Below are 12,832 nucleotides of genomic sequence, written 5' to 3'. Positions count from 1 at the left end.
CCGGCGGCACTTGCAATTTTAAAACATCAAAGTTAGGACAGATTTGTGGAAATTTCTCCGTCTATGAACAAATGACAGAAATATGGATTAGTTTTCCTTATTTGAAATGAAATTCTCTACAAAATGCACATTATGAATTTTGAATAGCATTAAAATAGTTTTTTTGCAAAATTGACAGTACCTTTACGATTTTGGACAGAAAAATTTGGACAGAGTTGTGGAAATTTCTCCGTCTAAGAACAAACGATAGAAATATGGATTAGTTATCCTTATTCGAAATGAAATTCCCTACAAAATGCACATTATGAATTTTGAATAGCATTAAAAAAGTTTTTTTTGCAAAATTGACAGTACCGGCCTTTGCAAATTTAAAACATGAAAGTTTGGACATATTTGTGAAAATTTCCCGTCTATGAAAAAATGACAGAAATATGGATTAGTTTTCCTTATTTGAAATGAAATTCTCTACAAAATGCACATTATGAATTTTGAATAGCATTGAAAAAGTTTTTTTCCAAAATTGACAGCACCGGCCCTAGCAATTTTAAAACACGAAAGTTTGGACAGAGTTGGTGAAATTTCTCTGTCTAAGAACAAATGACAGAAATATAGATTAGTTTTCCTTATACGAAATGAAATTGTCTACAAAATGGACATTATGAATTTTTAATAGCATTAAAAAAGTTTTTTTGCAAAATTGACAGTACCGGCCCTTATGATTTTGGAACATAAAAATTTTGACAGATTTGTGGAAATATAACAATATGTATGTCATTGTCAATAAGAGAAACATGTAAACTATGTCAAAAGATCATGCTATGTCTGACATGTCAAATACCTCTTACAATGTGATATAGAATACACATATGAATACATGTTGTGGAAATATAATGTATAAATTCACAGTACCGGCGGCACTTGCAATTTTAAAACATCAAAGTTAGGACAGATTTGTGGAAATTTCTCCGTCTATGAACAAATGACAGAAATATGGATTAGTTTTCCTTATTTGAAATGAAATTCTCTACAAAATGCACATTATGAATTTTGAATAGCATTAAAATAGTTTTTTTGCAAAATTGACAGTACCTTTACGATTTTGGACAGAAAAATTTGGACAGAGTTGTGGAAATTTCTCCGTCTAAGAACAAACGATAGAAATATGGATTAGTTATCCTTATTCGAAATGAAATTCCCTACAAAATGCACATTATGAATTTTGAATAGCATTAAAAAAGTTTTTTTTGCAAAATTGACAGTACCGGCCTTTGCAAATTTAAAACATGAAAGTTTGGACATATTTGTGAAAATTTCCCGTCTATGAAAAAATGACAGAAATATGGATTAGTTTTCCTTATTTGAAATGAAATTCTCTACAAAATGCACATTATGAATTTTGAATAGCATTGAAAAAGTTTTTTTCCAAAATTGACAGCACCGGCCCTAGCAATTTTAAAACACGAAAGTTTGGACAGAGTTGGTGAAATTTCTCTGTCTAAGAACAAATGACAGAAATATAGATTAGTTTTCCTTATACGAAATGAAATTGTCTACAAAATGGACATTATGAATTTTTAATAGCATTAAAAAAGTTTTTTTGCAAAATTGACAGTACCGGCCCTTATGATTTTGGAACATAAAAATTTTGACAGATTTGTGGAAATTTCTCTGTCCAAGAATAAATGACAGAAATATGGATTACTTTTCCTTATTCGAAATACAAAATCCACATTATGAATTTTCAATAGCATTGAAAAAGTTTTTTTCCAAAATTGACAGCACCGGCCCTTACAATTTTGGAACATAAAAATGTGAGTTGAGTGTTCAAGTTAAAGAGAACTGTTCATCGAAATCCGGTTGTCAAGAATGAAGTGACCTTAATATGGGAGATAGTAAGTTTTCTCTTACAAATTTTGTTGAGTGGTTGGGCAAAAGCCAAACTGCAGTAATATTTAGTTTCTTGTCTTTTGCAATCAAATAATTTTTCGATAAGTAAAATAAGGTTTTCAGCATCGTTGTTTTTTTTTGGTATTTTGTTTTTGGAATTAAGAATTAAAGAACCTAATGTGCATTTAGACCTCTGTGTGTTGACATATTATTTTTTCTTTGTGACTTAATTGTTTCGGTTAAAATGCTCTAGTACATATTTATTCAGGAGAATTACTCACCGACACACAAAGGGTTATTGCGGACACGGTAACAACTCAAAAATGGTACCCCACTAATATGATCACCAGGCCAAAAGTTTTCTTTCTTCGAGTACTGTCAACATAAATAGTACTCAACTTAATTTTGCACCACAACACAATTTTAAAACATGAAAGTTTGGACAAATTTGTGAAAATTTCCTGTCTATGAAAAAAGGACAGAAATATGGATTAGTTTTCCTTATTTGAAATGAAATTCTCTACAAAATGCACATTATGAATTTTGAATAGCATTAAAAAAGTTTTTTTTTGCAAAATTGACAGTACCGGCCCTTACGATTTTGGAACATAAAAATTTGGACAGAATTGTGGAAATTTCTCAGTCTATGAGCAAATGACAGACAGATATGGATTAGTTTTCCTTATTCGAAATGAAATTCTCTACAAAATGCACATTATGAATTTTGAATAGCAATAAAAAAGTTTTTTTGCAAAATTGACAGTACCGGCCCTTATGATTTTGGAACATAAAAATTTTGACAGATTTGTGGAAATTTCTCCGTCCAAGAATAAATGACAGAAATATGGATTAGTTTTCCTTATTCGAAATGAAATTCTCTACAAAATGCACATTATGAATTTTCAATAGCATTGAAAAAGTTTTTTATCAAAATTAACAGCACCGGCCCTAGCAATATCAAAACATGGAAATTTTGACACATTTATGGAAATTTCTCCGTCTATGATCAAGGAAAATTTAATATAAGAACATACCGTCACAGAGACCAGTTGCCCAGATACAATCAACCTCAGAAGAGGACTCTTCAGACCCTGAATAATCTAACAAACAGAAATATGTGTAACAATCATGTCGCTCTATCAATATGTTATAGAATACACAAATATAACTATATGTATGTCATTGTGAATAAGAGAAACATGTAAACTATGTCAAAAGATCATGCTATGTCTGACATGTCAAATACCTCTTTCAATGTGATATAGAATACACATATGAATACATGTTGTGGAAATATAATGTATAAATTCACAGTACCGGCCCTTGCAATTTTAAAACATGAAAGTTAGGACAGATTTGTGGAAATTTCTCCGTCTAAGAAGAAATGACAGAAATATGGATTAGTTTTCCTTATTTGAAATGAAATTCTCTACAAAATGCACATTATGAATTTTGAATAGCATTAAAAAAGTTTTTTTGCAAAATTGACAGCACCGACCCTTACGATTTTGGAACAAAAAAATTTGGACAGAGTTGTGGAAATTTCTCCGTCTAAGAACAAATGACAGAAATATGGATCAGTTTTCCTTATTTCAAATGAAATTGTCTACAAAATGCACATATGAATATCGAATAGCATTAAAAAAGTGTTTTTTGTAAAATTGACAGTACCGGCCCTTGCAATTTGAAAACATGGAAGTTTGGACACATTTATGGAAATTTTTCCATCTAAGAACAAATGACAGAAATATGGATTAGTTTTCCTTATTCGAAATGAAATTGTCTACAAAATGCACATTATGAATTTTGAATAGCATTGAAAAAGTTTTTTTGCAAAACTGACATGACCGGCCCTTATGATTTTGGAACAAAAAAATTTGGACAGAGTTGTGGAAATTTCTCCGTCTATGAACAAATAACAGACAGATATGGATTAGTTTTCCTTATTTGAAATGAAATTGTCTACAAAATGCACATATGAATTTTGAATAGCATTAAGAAAGTTTTTTTGCAAAATTGACAGTACCGGCCCTTATGATTTTGGAACATAAAAATTTTGAAGATTTGTGGAAATTTCTCCGTCCAAGAATAAATGACAGAAATATGGATTAGTTTTCCTTATTCGAAATTAAATTCTCTACAAAATCCACATTATGAATTTTGAATAGCATTAAAATAGTTTTTTTGCAAAATTGACAGTACCGGCCTTTGCAATTTTAAAACATGAAAGTTTGGACACATTTGTGAAAATTTCCCATCTATGAAAAAATGACAGAAATATGGATTAGTTTTCCTTATTTGAAATGAAATTCTCTACAAAATGCACATTATGAATTTTGAATAGCATTGAAAATTTTTTTTATCAAAATTAACAGCACCGGCCCTAGCAATATTAAAACATGAAAATTTTGACACATTTATGGAAATTTCTCCGTCTATGATCAAGGAAAATTTAATATAAGAACATACCATCACAGAGACCAGTTGCCCAGATACAATCAACCTCAGAAGAGGACTCTTGAGACCCTGAATAATCTAACAAACAGAAATATGTGTAACAATCATGTCGCTCTATCAATATGTTATAGAATACACAAATATAACAATATGTATGTCATTGTGAATAAGAGAAACATACATGTAAACTATGTCAAAAGATCATGCTATGTCTGACATGTCAAATACCTCTTTCAATGTGATATAGAATACACATATGAATACATGTTGTGGAAATATAATGTATAAATTCACATTACCGGCCATTGCAATTTTAAAACATGAAAGTTAGGACAGATTTGTGGAAATTTCTCCGTCTATGAACAAATGACAGAAATATGGATTAGTTTTCCTTATTTGAAATGAAATTCTCTACAAAATGCACATTATGAATTTTGAATAGCATTAAAATAGTTTTTTTGCAAAATTGACAGTACCCTTACGATTTTGGACAGAAAAATTTGGACAGAGTTGTGGAAATTTCTCCATCTAAGAACAAACTATAGAAATGTGGATTAGTTATCCTTATTCGAAATGAAATTCTCTACAAAATGCACATTATGAATTTTGAATAGCATTAAAAAAGTTTTTTTGCAAAATTGACAGTACCGGCCCTTGCTATTTTAAAACATGAAAGTTAGGACAGATTTGTGGAAATTTCTCCGTTTAAGAACAAATGACAGAAATATGGATTAGTTTTCCTTATTTGAAATGAAATTCTCTACAAAATGCACATTATGAATTTTGAATAACATTAAAAAGTTTTTTTGCAAAATTGACAGTAACGGCCCTAGCAATTTTAAAACATGAAAATTTTGACACATTTATGGAAATTTCTCCGTCTATGATCAAGGAAAATTTAATATAAGAACATACCGTCACAGAGACCAGTTGCCCAGACACAATCAACCTCAGAAGAGGACTCTTCAGACCCTGAATAATCTAACAAACAGAAATATGTGTAACAATCATGTCGCTCTATCAATATGTTATAGAATACACAAATATAACAATATGTATGTCATTGTCAATAAGAGAAACATGTAAACTATGTCAAAAGATCATGCTATGTCTGACATGTCAAATACCTCTTACAATGTGATATAGAATACACATATGAATACATGTTGTGGAAATATAATGTATAAATTCACAGTACCGGCGGCACTTGCAATTTTAAAACATCAAAGTTACGACAGATTTGTGGAAATTTCTCCGTCTATGAACAAATGACAGAAATATGGATTAGTTTTCCTTATTTGAAATGAAATTCTCTACAAAATGCACATTATGAATTTTGAATAGCATTAAAATAGGTTTTTTGCAAAATTGACAGTACCTTTACGATTTTGGACAGAAAAATTTGGACAGAGTTGTGGAAATTTCTCCGTCTAAGAACAAACGATAGAAATATGGATTACTTTTCCTTATTCGAAATTAAATTCTCTACAAAATCCACATTATGAATTTTCAATAGCATTGAAACAGTTTTTTTCCAAAATTGACAGTAACGGCCCTAGCAGTTTTAAAATATGAAAATTTTGACACATTTATGGAAATTTCTCAGTCTAAGAACAAATGACAGAAATATGGATTAGTTTTCCTTATTCGAAATGAAATTCTCTACAAAATGCACATTATGAATTTTGAATAGCATTAATTTCGGAACATAAAAATTTGGACACAGTTGTGGAAATTTCTCAGTCTATGAACAAATGACAGAAATATAGATTAGTTTTCCTTATTTGAAATGAAATTCCCTACAAAATGCACATTATGAATTTTGAATAGCATTAAAAAAGTTTTGTTGAAAAATTGACAGTACCAGCAGCCCTTACGATTTTCAAACATAAAAATTTTGACAGATTTATGAAAATGTCTCCGTCTATGAACAAATGACAGAAATATGGATTAGTTTTCATTATTCGAAATGAAATTCTCTACAAAATCCACATTATGAATTTTCAATAGCATTGAAACAGTTTTTTTCCAAAATTGACAGCATCGGCCCTAGCAATTTTAAAACATGAAAGTTTGGACAGAGTTGTGGAAATTTCTCCGTCTAAGAACAAATGACAGAAATATGGATTAGTTTTCCTTATTCGAAATGAAATTCTCTACAAAATGCACATTATGAATTTTGAATAGCATTAAAAAAGTTTTTTTGCAAAATTGACAGTACCTTTACGATTTTGGACAGAAAAATTTGGACAGAGTTGTGGAAATTTCTCCGTCTAAGAACAAACTATAGAAATATGGATTAGTTATCCTTATTCGAAATGAAATTCTCTACAAAATGCACATTATGAATTTTAAATAGCATTAAAAAAATTTTTTTGCAAAATTGACAGTACCGGCCCTTGCTATTTTAAAACATGAAAGTTAGGACAGATTTGTGGAAATTTCTCCATCTAAGAACAAATGACAGAAATATGGATTATTTTTCCTTATTTGAAATGAAATTCTCTACAAAATGCACATTATGAATTTTGAATAACATTAAAAAGTTTTTTTGCAAAATTGACAGTAACGGTCCTAGCAATTTTAAAACATGAAAATTTTGACACATTTATGGAAATTTCTCAGTCTAAGAACAAATGACAGAAATATGGATCAGTTTTCCTTATTCGAAATGAAATTCTCTACAAAATGCACATTATGAATTTTGAATAGCATTGAAAAAGTTTTTTATCAAAATTAACAGCACCGGCCCTAGCAATATTAAAACATGAAAATTTTGACACATTTATGGAAATTTCTCTGTCTATGATCAAGGAAAATTTAATATAAGAACATACCATCACAGAGACCAGTTGCCCAGATACAATCAACCTCAGAAGAGGACTCTTGAGACCCTGAATAATCTAACAAACAGAAATATGTGTAACAATCATGTCGCTCTATCAATATGTTATAGAATACACAAATATAACAATATGTATGTCATTGTGAATAAGAGAAACATGTAAACTATGTCAAAAGATCATGCTATGTCTGACATGTCAAATACCTCTTACAATGTGATATAGAATACACATATGAATACATGTTGTGGAAATATAATGTATAAATTCACAGTACCGGCGGCACTTGCAATTTTAAAACATCAAAGTTAGGACAGATTTGTGGAAATTTCTCCGTCTATGAACAAATGACAGAAATATGGATTAGTTTTCCTTATTTGAAATGAAATTCTCTACAAAATGCACATTATGAATTTTGAATAGCATTAAAATAGGTTTTTTGCAAAATTGACAGTACCTTTACGATTTTGGACAGAAAAATTTGAACAGAGTTGTGGAAATTTCTCCGTCTAAGAACAAACGATAGAAATATGGATTACTTTTCCTTATTCGAAATTAAATTCTCTACAAAATCCACATTATGAATTTTCAATAGCATTGAAAAAGTTTTTTTCCAAAATTGACAGCACCGGCCCTTACAATTTTGGAACATAAAAATTTTGACAGTTTTTATGAAAATTGCTTTGTCTAAGAACAAATGACAGAAATATGGATTAGTTTTCATTATTCGAAATGAAATTCTCTACAAAATCCACATTATGAATTTTCAATAGCATTGAAACAGTTTTTTTCCAAAATTGACAGCATCGGCCCTAGCAATTTTAAAACATGAAAGTTTGGACAGAGTTGTGAAACTCCGTCTAAGAACAAATGACAGAAATACTGATTAGTTTTCCTTATTCGAAATGAAATTTTCTACAAACTGCACATTATGAATTTTGAATAACATTAAAAAGTTTTTTTGCAAAATTGACAGTAACGGCCCTAGCAGTTTTAAAATATGAAAATTTTGACACATTTATGGAAATTTCTCAGTCTAAGAACAAATGACAGAAATATGGATTAGTTTTCCTTATTCGAAATGAAATTCTCTACAAAATGCACATTATGAATTTTGAATAGCATTAATTTCGGAACATAAAAATTTGGACACAGTTGTGGAAATTTCTCCGTCTATGAACAAATGACAGAAATATAGATTAGTTTTCCTTATTTGAAATGAAATTCCCTACAAAATGCACATTATGAATTTTGAATAGCATTAAAAAAGTTTTGTTGAAAAATTGACAGTACCAGCAGCCCTTACGATTTTCAAACACAAAAATTTTGACAGATTTATGAAAATGTCTCCGTCTATGAACAAATGACAGAAATATGGATTAGTTTTCATTATTCAAAATGAAATTCTCTAGAAAATCCACATTATGAATTTTCAATAGCATTGAAACAGTTTTTTTCCAAAATTGACAGCATCGGCCCTAGCAATTTTAAAACATGAAAGTTTGGACAGAGTTGTGGAAATTTCTCCGTCTAAGAACAAATGACAGAAATATGGATTAGTTTTCCTTATTCGAAATGAAATTCTCTACAAAATGCACATTATGAATTTTGAATAGCATTAAAAAAGTTTTTTTGCAAAATTGACAGTACCTTTACGATTTTGGACAGAAAAATTTGGACAGATTTGTGGAAATTTCTCCGTCTATGAACAAATGACAGAAATATGGATTAGTTTTCCTTATTTGAAATGAAATTCTCTACAAAATGCACATTATGAATTTTGAATAGCATTAAAATAGGTTTTTTGCAAAATTGACAGTACCTTTACGATTTTGGACAGAAAAATTTGGACAGAGTTGTGGAAATTTCTCCGTCTAAGAACAAACGATAGAAATATGGATTACTTTTCCTTATTCGAAATTAAATTCTCTACAAAATCCACATTATGAATTTTCAATAGCATTGAAACAGTTTTTTTCCAAAATTGACAGCATCGGCCCTAGCAATTTTAAAACATGAAAGTTTGGACAGAGTTGTGAAACTCCGTCTAAGAACAAATGACAGAAATACTGATTAGTTTTCCTTATTTGAAATGAAATTCCCTACAAAATGCACATTATGAATTTTGAATAGCATTAAAAAAGTTTTGTTGAAAAATTGACAGTACCAGCAGCCCTTACGATTTTCAAACATAAAAATTTTGACAGATTTATGAAAATGTCTCCGTCTATGAACAAATGACAGAAAAATGGATTAGTTTTCATTATTCGAAATGAAATTCTCTACAAAATCCACATTATGAATTTTCAATAGCATTGAAACAGTTTTTTTCCAAAATTGACAGCATCGGCCCTAGCAATTTTAAAACATGAAAGTTTGGACAGAGTTGTGGAAATTTCTCCGTCTAAGAACAAATGACAGAAATATGGATTAGTTTTCCTTATTCGAAATGAAATTCTCTACAAAATGCACATTATGAATTTTGAATAGCATTAAAAAAGTTTTTTTGCAAAATTGACAGTACCTTTACGATTTTGGACAGAAAAATTTGGACAGAGTTGTGGAAATTTCTCCGTCTAAGAACAAACTATAGAAATATGGATTAGTTATCCTTATTCGAAATGAAATTCTCTACAAAATGCACATTATGAATTTTAAATAGCATTAAAAAAATTTTTTTGCAAAATTGACAGTACCGGCCCTTGCTATTTTAAAACATGAAAGTTAGGACAGATTTGTGGAAATTTCTCCATCTAAGAACAAATGACAGAAATATGGATTATTTTTCCTTATTTGAAATGAAATTCTCTACAAAATGCACATTATGAATTTTGAATAACATTAAAAAGTTTTTTTGCAAAATTGACAGTAACGGTCCTAGCAATTTTAAAACATGAAAATTTTGACACATTTATGGAAATTTCTCAGTCTAAGAACAAATGACAGAAATATGGATCAGTTTTCCTTATTCGAAATGAAATTCTCTACAAAATGCACATTATGAATTTTGAATAGCATTGAAAAAGTTTTTTATCAAAATTAACAGCACCGGCCCTAGCAATATTAAAACATGAAAATTTTGACACATTTATGGAAATTTCTCCGTCTATGATCAAGGAAAATTTAATATAAGAACATACCATCACAGAGACCAGTTGCCCAGATACAATCAACCTCAGAAGAGGACTCTTGAGACCCTGAATAATCTAACAAACAGAAATATGTGTAACAATCATGTCGCTCTATCAATATGTTATAGAATACACAAATATAACAATATGTATGTCATTGTGAATAAGAGAAACATGTAAACTATGTCAAAAGATCATGCTATGTCTGACATGTCAAATACCTCTTTCAATGTGATATAGAATACACATATGAATACATGTTGTGGAAATATAATGTATAAATTCACAGTACCGGCCCTTGCAATTTTAAAACATGAAAGTTAGGACAGATTTGTGGAAATTTCTCAGTCTATGAGCAAATGACAGACAGATATGGATTAGTTTTCCTTATTCGAAATGAAATTCTCTACAAAATGCACATTATGAATTTTGAATAGCATTGAAAAAGTTTTTTTCCAAAATTGACAGCACCGGCCCTTACAATTTTGGAACATAAAAATTTTGACAGTTTTTATGAAAATTTCTTTGTCTAAGAACAAATGACAGAAATATGGATTAGTTTTCATTATTCGAAATGAAATTCTCTACAAAATCCACATTATGAATTTTCAATAGCATTGAAACAGTTTTTTTCCAAAATTGACAACATCGGCCCTAGCAATTTTAAAACATGAAAGTTTGGACAGAGTTGTGGAAATTTCTCTGTCTAAGAACAAATGACAGAAATATGGATTAGTTTTCCTTATTCGAAATGAAATTGTCTACAAAATGGACATTATGAATTTTGAATAGCATTAAAAAAGTTTTTTTGCAAAATTGACAGTACCGGCCCTCATGATTTTGGAACATAAAAATTTTGACAGGTTTATGAAAATGTCTCCATCTATGAACAAATGACAGAAATATGGATTAGTTTTCCTTATTCGAAATTAAATTCTCTACAAAATCCACATTATGAATTTTCAATAGCATTGAAACAGTTTTTTTCCAAAATTGACAGCATCGGCCCTAGCAATTTTAAAACATGAAAGTTTGGACAGAGTAGTGGAAATTTCTCCGTCTAAGAACAAATGACAGAAATATGGATTAGTTTTCCTTATTCGAAATGAAATTCTCTACAAAATCCACATTATGAATTTTCAATAGCATTGAAACAGTTTTTTTCCAAAATTGACAGCAACGGCCCTAGCAATTTTAAAACATGAAAGTTTGGAGAGAGTTGTGGAAATTTCTCCGTCTAAGAACAAATGACAGAAATATGGATTAGTTTTCCTTATTTGAAATGAAATTGTCTATAAAATGCACATTATGAATTTTGAATAGCATTAAAAAAGTTTTTTTGCAAAATTGACAGTACCGGCCCTTGCTATTTTAAAACATGAAAGTTAGGACAGATTTGTGGAAATTTCTCTGTCTAAGAACAAATGACAGAAATATGGATTAGTTTTCCTTATTTGAAATGAAATTCTCTACAAAATGCACATTATGAATTTTGAATAACATTAAAAAGTTTTTTTGCAAAATTGACAGTAACGGCCCTAGCAATTTTAAAACATGAAAATTTTGACACATTTATGGAAATTTCTCCGTCTATGATCAAGGAAAATTTAATATAAGAACATACCGTCACAGAGACCAGTTGCCCAGACACAATCAACCTCAGAAGAGGACTCTTCAGACCCTGAATAATCTAACAAACAGAAATATGTGTAACAATCATGTCGCTCTATCAATATGTTATAGAATACACAAACATAACAATATGTATGTCATTGTCAATAAGAGAAACATGTAAACTATGTCAAAAGATCATGCTATGTCTGACATGTCAAATACCTCTTACAATGTGATATAGAATACACATATGAATACATGTTGTGGAAATATAATGTATAAATTCACAGTACCGGCGGCACTTGCAATTTTAAAACATCAAAGTTAGGACAGATTTGTGGAAATTTCTCCGTCTATGAACAAATGACAGAAATATGGATTAGTTTTCCTTATTTGAAATGAAATTCTCTACAAAATGCACATTATGAATTTTGAATAGCATTAAAATAGTTTTTTTGCAAAATTGACAGTACCTTTACGATTTTGGACAGAAAAATTTGGACAGAGTTGTGGAAATTTCTCCGTCTAAGAACAAATGACAGAAATATGGATTAGTTTTCCTTATTCGAAATGAAATTCCCTACAAAATGGACATTATGAATTTTTAATAGCATTAAAAAAGTTTTTTTGCAAAATTGACAGTACCGGCCCTTATGATTTTGGAACATAAAAATTTTGACAGATTTGTGGAAATTTCTCTGTCCAAGAATAAATGACAGAAATATGGATTACTTTTCCTTATTCGAAATTAAATTCTCTACAAAATCCACATTATGAATTTTCAATAGCATTGAAAAAGTTTTTTTCCAAAATTGACAGCACCGGCCCTTACAATTTTGGAACATAAAAATTTTGACAGTTTTTATGAAAATTTCTTTGTCTAAGAACAAATGACAGAAA

This window comes from Pholcus phalangioides, unplaced genomic scaffold, assembly GCF_987345545.1.
Source record: "Pholcus phalangioides strain wild (caught in Gottingen) unplaced genomic scaffold, Ppha-v1.0 ptg000014l_1, whole genome shotgun sequence".
NCBI lineage: Eukaryota > Metazoa > Arthropoda > Arachnida > Araneae > Pholcidae > Pholcus > Pholcus phalangioides.
Note: the sequence above shows the minus strand (reverse complement) of the source record.